This window comes from Ostrinia nubilalis, chromosome 29 (assembly GCF_963855985.1).
Source record: "Ostrinia nubilalis chromosome 29, ilOstNubi1.1, whole genome shotgun sequence".
In the NCBI taxonomy this organism is placed as follows: Eukaryota; Metazoa; Arthropoda; class Insecta; order Lepidoptera; family Crambidae; genus Ostrinia; species Ostrinia nubilalis.
The window spans coordinates 2,880,711-2,888,024 of record NC_087116.1 but is presented as its reverse complement, the minus strand read 5'-3'; the positions used below and the strand labels follow the sequence as shown (position 1 = coordinate 2,888,024).

Sequence of the window (7,314 nt, the reverse complement as noted above, 5' to 3'; positions counted from 1 at the left end):
ACATATAATATTAGTGACTCAATGTCCTATGTCTCCTATATGGGACAGAAGGCGTCCACAACAGTCCTCCATCGCATTCGGTCTTGAGCTTCGCGTTTGATCTCGCTCCAAGTCTTAACATTGCGCCGTTATGTTTTTTTGGCGCGACCACGTTTGCATTTTCCCTGGGGGTTCCAATCTAGAGCCTGCTTAGGGATGTGATCGGGGTCCCTTCGGAGTGTGTGGCCGATCCAGTTCCACTTGCAGCGTTTATTCTGCTGAACGATCGGTATTTCGTGGCAGCGTTCCAAAAGTTCATCGTTTGAAGATTTTGGAGAATTCGGCGAAGACAGCGGCTGAAGAAGATCTGCAGCTGGTGCGAGATAACCTTAGTGACCTTCCACGTTTCACGCCCGCCCATAGAGCAGATCTGGTTTGACGTTGGACCCGACCTTGCTTGGGTCAATTTCCGTGACTGCCATACGGCTCGAAGTTGTGCGAAGATAGCTCTGGCCTTGGCAATGCGCGAAGTGATGTCCTCTTCGGTACCTCCAGGCTCTGAAACGATGCTCCCGAGGTAAGTGAAATTGTGGACTCGTTGGACATCCTCTGCACCAACGGTGTGCAATTCCTCACTCCAGATCGCATCTCTTGGGTCTTCCGGTACTGATACCCTTGCTTTACCCTTTTTTCGGCACAATAATTAGAAGCCCCTTACGCCAGTCGTCTGGGACTTCCTCTTCCATCCAGATGTTTTCGAAGACAGGTATCAGGACGTAAACGACGGAGTTTACATCGGCTTACAGCATTTCAGCGGTGATAAGGTCGAGTCCAGCATGTCGATTCTATAAAATTCTAACAAAAACTCCCTTCACCCAACGATGTCCAGAGTCCCTTCACTTAAGTTACAAAATGACCTTGATTCGGCATTCTGTAAACATTTCTCATTGGGATTGACACACGCAACAAAAATGTTAGTCGAGTTTTTCGATTCAAGTTTTTTATTTAAAATATTGGGATTTTGGCACAAAACTTGAAGTCATTATTTATTTCTTTAACTTAAATGTCATAATCTGAACAAATTAAGGCAGATTTTACGTTAAAAACTAGAAATCTCTATTTCATAGCATATACATAATCTGTGCTCTTACAAACGAAACAAAATGCCAAATTTACTTGTTGATTGTTTACGTTTGATGTTATTGATGTTTGAGATTGAGAAATTATCATAAAGTAAGTATACATTTGTGTTTGTGAAAGTTTTATACGATTTTTTTAAGTTACTTAAGTAATAATCTAATTAATTTAAAATGTTTCAGTCAAATGAGGCACGATCCTCTCACCCATCGTCAGTCCAAGTTGAAACTGTTCGAATTTATGTAAAAAAAAAAGAAAACCTGGCTTAGCAAAGGGTTTCTTGAGAATTACACCATTGAAGCCATTAAACAGAATAAAAATACCACATAACGAGGTTGACAGCTTCAGTAGGAGGAACAAGCCGTGCGCTAAACACTATAAACATTACAAACAATGAACAAAGGCCAAGGTTAGTATCCGCTTATCAACATGGTTGACCCACTTAACATTCTTTAAAAGCAAACCACAAGATGTGCAACAAATGTTGGTTTTTTAAGTGTACTCGTTGGATTCATTAATAGCCCCACCGAAATCGAAATTAAAAGAGTAATGCATGATTTTGTTCTAATTTTTTTTTATATTGTAAAGACCAGTCAGATATATAAATTGACAAAAACCACCGAAGTTTGGGACTTTTTTTATTTTTAATGAAATAATCATGAACTACTTGTGCAGTTTACGACAAATTGCTTCAGTAGGTACTTTACTAAAGTGCATTTTATTTAAGCCCAAGTAATAGAGCTGTGGTTGAAACCAACCCACTAAGTTTGTTTCGGATATAGAAAACTTTATCTTGTATGGATATGTCTGTTGGATTGATCTATACCTATCATTATAATATAGTATAATATTAGTCTTCACGTTAAATGCATGCTGTGTTTGCCTGTAATAAGTTAATACATTGAACATGTACCTATTCTTCTTATGATTTATACAATTGTATTGGTGTAATTAACTGTTGGTGAACCAAATAAATAAAATAAAATAAAATGGATGTTATGCCATGCACATACTTATGTCACAAATGCCATTAAAACTTAATACATTATTGTTCATACTGTCTTTTTCAGCATAACATTCCACAATTCCACTGACTGAAGCCCTGACTGAACTGGGAAAAGGATTGGAAGCTTTAGCAGAAGCTAATAAATGGATTAAAGATAAAATATTACTACAGCTTTATTTGTTTAATTTCTTTACTACATATTTCTATTACTGTGCCCCTCAGAAAGTAATGATAATTAGAGGTAGTCTTAATAATTATTTTAAATACGAAATACATTTATACATAGGTATATTTTATTATTCAAAATAATTAAGATAAAACAAAAATTTTAATGAAAGTTTGTAGGTATCCACACTTATTATTCTTTTAGGTACATACATGGAGATGTAAAATGTTTGATTTATAGTTTGCAGAATATGAGTGCTTCTGGGGAATTATCTTCGGTACCACTCACTGGTGTCATTAGGCAGGCGCATGGAGCATATCCTAAATCACCTAAAAAAAGAACACAAGCATCAATCACACATTACAAAAATTAAAATTGCCTCACATCCTAAGTAGTAGTGACTCACCAAGCAAAACCACTTCATCACCAGCCTTTGTACATCTCTTAAGTGGTTTTTTTACTATAGGTAGGTAGATACAGTGATTAAAAATAAATCAGACTTGCATAGCACCACCATTCCACCATATTAAGTTGGATCCGCATTTGACTTATTTAGATCTTTATCTGTTTAATCTGAAAAAAGAAATAATATTAGAAGACACATTCTTTGAGTGGTGAGGTTACATAAGGGTGATCAAAGAACAGGAAAAAGACCTGCTCTATCACACAAGGACATAAGTTATTTATTGTATTAAATATAAGCTTAAGGACTAAATTTCCTTGCTAATGTAACAATATTTATTATGTAATTGTATGTGAATGTACCTATTGTGAACTCGTTAGCTTTATATCAAACCCTAGTGGTTTTCAAAGCTATCTAAATGCAACTATCCCAATGTAATTGTCTAAAAAAACTATTACAAAATTGATAATATCCAATTTACCTACCAATTGCACTTTCTTGCATGGTAACCTTTGCGACAGTAAAAACGTTATCGTTCTCTGCTGGTAAATTTATTAATTACTTTACAGTTTACTGCCTTTAGCCAAAAATGACATAATAAAAAAATAACTTTACATAAGCTTACCTTTACTTGAGTTGAAATCCATTTGCCTTTAATAAAAACATTCGTGTCATCCCTAATATGCATAATTTAGTTCAAATAAATATCACAAAACTTATTTTTAACACATTTGAACACTAATAAATGTAATTTTAATGCAATTTTCTAAAACTCCGTCTATTCTCGCTCACAAAATACTAACTTTTTATTTGACATTTTGGAGCGCATTCGAGTGCGAAGTGTGTTTCGGAATGAGGCTGGAATTTCCTTACAGAATGCCACTCAAAACGTCATCCCATACAAAATCTCACGATCAATTAGTTCAACCCGCTGCCGCGCCGACAAGCGTAGCGCTAGAGTAAATTCGTGCCGACGATCGAGTTTATAGAATGCAAATCTAAAACCTCATCGCGGATTTAGTTGCGATGTCTGGTGAAGGTTTTATAGAATCGCACTGCTGGGGTCTTGCCAATTTTGAGGGATAATATTATGTATTAATAGGAGATAGGATTTCATTTTAGTAAAGGGTAATTTTGCTTATTAAACGTTATTTAGTTAATCATTCATTAGTAAAATTACAGTATTATTGATTACTCGGTGACAAAAGTCGGGGTAATCAAGGTCGGGGTAGTCAAAAAATTAAGGTTTATCCTGAACCCTGCCCAATCTGTAAGTTGAATCCCATATGTTTTAATACACAAAAATGCGGTTACATGGACCATTATTCCTGTACATTCTCAAGAACTTTCCATGTAAAGAAACCTAAAAAAACAGGATAGAGTAAATCAATCGTGCACTGAACTAAGGTCGGGGTAATCATATTCTTATCTCGATAACTCCGAAATCCTGCGACGAGTTGCATTACCGATCAACTCGGCACGCAGGCCACCACTAAAGGTTCACGGGGGAGGATAGAGCTCGTTTCTAAATTGCGTAGCTAGGGACGTAGGCGCACATTAGCGACGTGTCGGGGTAATCACGGTTAACGCCCGGACACAACTTTAAATAGTTATTTTACAAAACCTTTTAGTGATATAGTTATATCGTATTTAATTTATCAATGTTTATTTAATCAGTAATCGATTACATAAGCATTGAAAGCGGTAATAATATCGGATTAATTTGTTCTGAAATCGGGAGCGCGGACACGTCGTGGTAATCAATTTTTGACGACTTACGATTTTTTTTAAATTACTTAATTAACTATTATTAACTATCTCTGTGGTTTAACAACAAGAACCAAAGTTATACTATTAGATAAAAATATTTGTTACTAAAATATTATGATATTCGGGTACTTTTTGGCCCCGGACACGTGATTTTCTTGGCCGGTGGAATGACCCTAAACCAAATATTTCTCATTTACGAATATTTGGCTGTAAAGCTATCGTTCACGTGCCGAACGAAAAACGATCAAAATGGGATTCAAAGTCCACAGAAATGATTTTTCTTGGGTATTGTGAGAATACTAAAGGATATAGATTATTGAACCCAATTACTAAGAAAATTACAAAAAGCAGAAATGTCACATTTATTGAAGACTGTCTCTATAATAAGAATGAAAGTATAAACAATAATAATAAATTACAGATACCTGTGCCATTGACGGAAAATATACAGATTCCATCCACTCAAGAAAACTCTACCCCTGTTTGCGATGACCAGACTGGCTCTACATCTAACTCCGACGAGAGTTTTGACTCTACAGTGGAGGTAGCTGAACAAGATACAACCTATGAACCTAGCACTGACTGCTCATTTGACTCTCCGAACCGATTCATAAACTTGAGGCCTCGCCGAAGGCAGCCCATTAGTGAAGAAGAAGACTCAAATCATGCATGTTTGGCGATAAGTCAGGATCCAACAACTGTTGAAGAAGCAATGTCTTGCGCAGAATCTAGTCATTGGAAGAAAGCCATGGAGGATGAGTATAAATCTCTAATGAAAAACAACACTTGGGTTTTATGTGACTTACCTACTGGCAAAAAAGCTATATCCTGTAAATGGGTCTTTAAGACCAAAAGAGATGAGAAAGGAAACATAGCAAAATACAAGGCGAGATTAGTCATAAAAGGATGCGCTCAAAGAAGAGGATTGGATTACAATGAAATATATTCACCGGTAATTAGATATACAGTGTGTCCGGGCATGTAGTGATCAAACTTTAAAGGCGTAATCTATGAACAATTTTATCGATGAAAATACTTTAAATTTGGGGCTTGACCCATTTCTCGAAAAATTACATCGATTTAAGTTTTTAATTTAGTTTACACCTCTTCTTTAAAAAACAAGTGAAAGCGTGGGTAGCTTAACATTAATAGGCAAATATTTTATATCATGCGATAGCCAATAAAATTATCTATTAGTAGAAGAAGAAAACAGACACAAATTTCATACATTTTATGGGAGTAAGAATGGATTGAATTATAAAAATACATTACTTTTTTCACTTCTTTTTCAGTTATTTTCCAACACAAGAAAAACCAGGTCGTTAAGGTATGTTTTATTTGCATTGTATTATTAGTATTTGAGCTATTCTACAAAACCAATGTAAATTTATTAGTCTACATCTATTAGTTTCGACGTAATTGTTGAACAAAGATACCCCTTCCCAGCGGTTTCCATAGCGCACGCGACATGCGAAAATGCACTGCCTGAAAGAATCACACAACCTATTCCGATTACTATGGAAACCGCTGGGAAGGGGTATCTTTGTTCAACAATTACGTCGAAACTAATAGACGTAGACTAATAAATTTACATTCGTTTTGTAGAATAGCTCAAATACTAAAAATACAATGCAAATAAAACATACCTTAACGACCTGGTTTTTCTTGTGTTGGAAAATAACTGAAAAAGAAGTGAAAAAAGTAATGTATTTTTCTAATTAAATCCATTCATACTCTCATAAAATGTATGAAACTTGTGTCTGCTTTCTTCTTCTACTAATAGATCTTTTTATTGGCTATCGCATGATATAAAACATTTGCCTATTAATGTTAAGCTACCCACGCTTTCACTTGTTTTTTAAAGAAGAGGTGTAAACTAAAAATTAAAAACTTAAATCGATGTAATTTTTCGAGAAATGGGTCAGGCCCCAAATTTGAAGTATTTTTATCGATAAAATTGTCCCTAGATTTTGCCCTTAAAGTTTGATCACTACAAGCCCGGACACACTGTATATCCCTGCGGTATTTGTTCGCATTAGCTGTGAAATATGATTTGGATATTCACCAAATGGACGCCGTGTCTGCCTTTCTGCAGGGTGATGTAGAGGAAACTATTTATATGTCACAACCACCAAGCTTTGAAGAAAATAATACACAAGTATGTTTATTAAAGAAATCGCTTTATGGATTAAAGCAAGCCAGTAGACAGTGGAATAAGAAATTGGATAATACACTAAAAAAAATTGGCTTGACACAGTCACTACTTGATCCCTGTATTTACTATAATATAGAAAAAGAAGACATAACCTTCTTAGCTGTGTATGTGGATGACCTAATTTTATTTACAAGCTCTGTGAAAACTAGAAATCACATAAAAGAAAAGCTACTTTCCAATTATGAAATGAAGGATTTGGGAGAACTAAAATATTGTTTGGGTTTCCATGTGTACAGAAACAGAAAACAAGGAACTCTATGTATAGATCAGAAGCAATACATTCAGAACATACTAACCAAATTTGGAATGTGTAATTGTAAGTAGAGATGAAACGGATAGTTGTTTGGCAGGATACCGGATACCGGATATCCGGCCAGCTGCTAGGCCGGATAGCCGGATATCCGGCGGCCGGATAGTTGGCCCATTGCCTCGTTGTAGGTCGTGACGAGTTTAGCGCCGCACAGGTGCTTCGAACGCGATCAGTGGGTCTATTAGTAAACTAGACTAGTCACACTTTTCGAAAATCGAATCTGTCCTAATAGAATGTCAGATTTTGCCACTTGTCTAGGAGGCAGATAAATTCGGGCGATTTCGGTTGCCATCGTGAGTGTGTGATTGAATAGCGAAAATTAGATTAG

The 7,314-nt window shown here is 35.8% G+C and overlaps 2 long non-coding RNA genes across 2 annotated transcripts; one reads left to right on the top strand and one right to left on the bottom strand.

Moving 5' to 3' along the window:
- Nucleotides 1-1,146: 1,146 nt before the first annotated feature.
- On the top strand, nucleotides 1,147-2,292 carry LOC135085652 (uncharacterized). Its single transcript, XR_010260186.1, has 3 exons — nucleotides 1,147-1,212; nucleotides 1,299-1,525; nucleotides 2,187-2,292. It is a non-coding gene; the product is annotated as an uncharacterized LOC135085652 (long non-coding RNA).
- A 35-nt stretch (nucleotides 2,293-2,327) lies between these two features.
- Nucleotides 2,328-3,603, bottom strand: LOC135085650 (uncharacterized). The gene is made up of 3 exons (XR_010260185.1): nucleotides 3,317-3,603; nucleotides 2,695-2,861; nucleotides 2,328-2,617 (listed from the first exon to the last, which is right to left on the bottom strand). It is a non-coding gene; the product is annotated as an uncharacterized LOC135085650 (long non-coding RNA).
- Nucleotides 3,604-7,314: the final 3,711 nt, after the last annotated feature.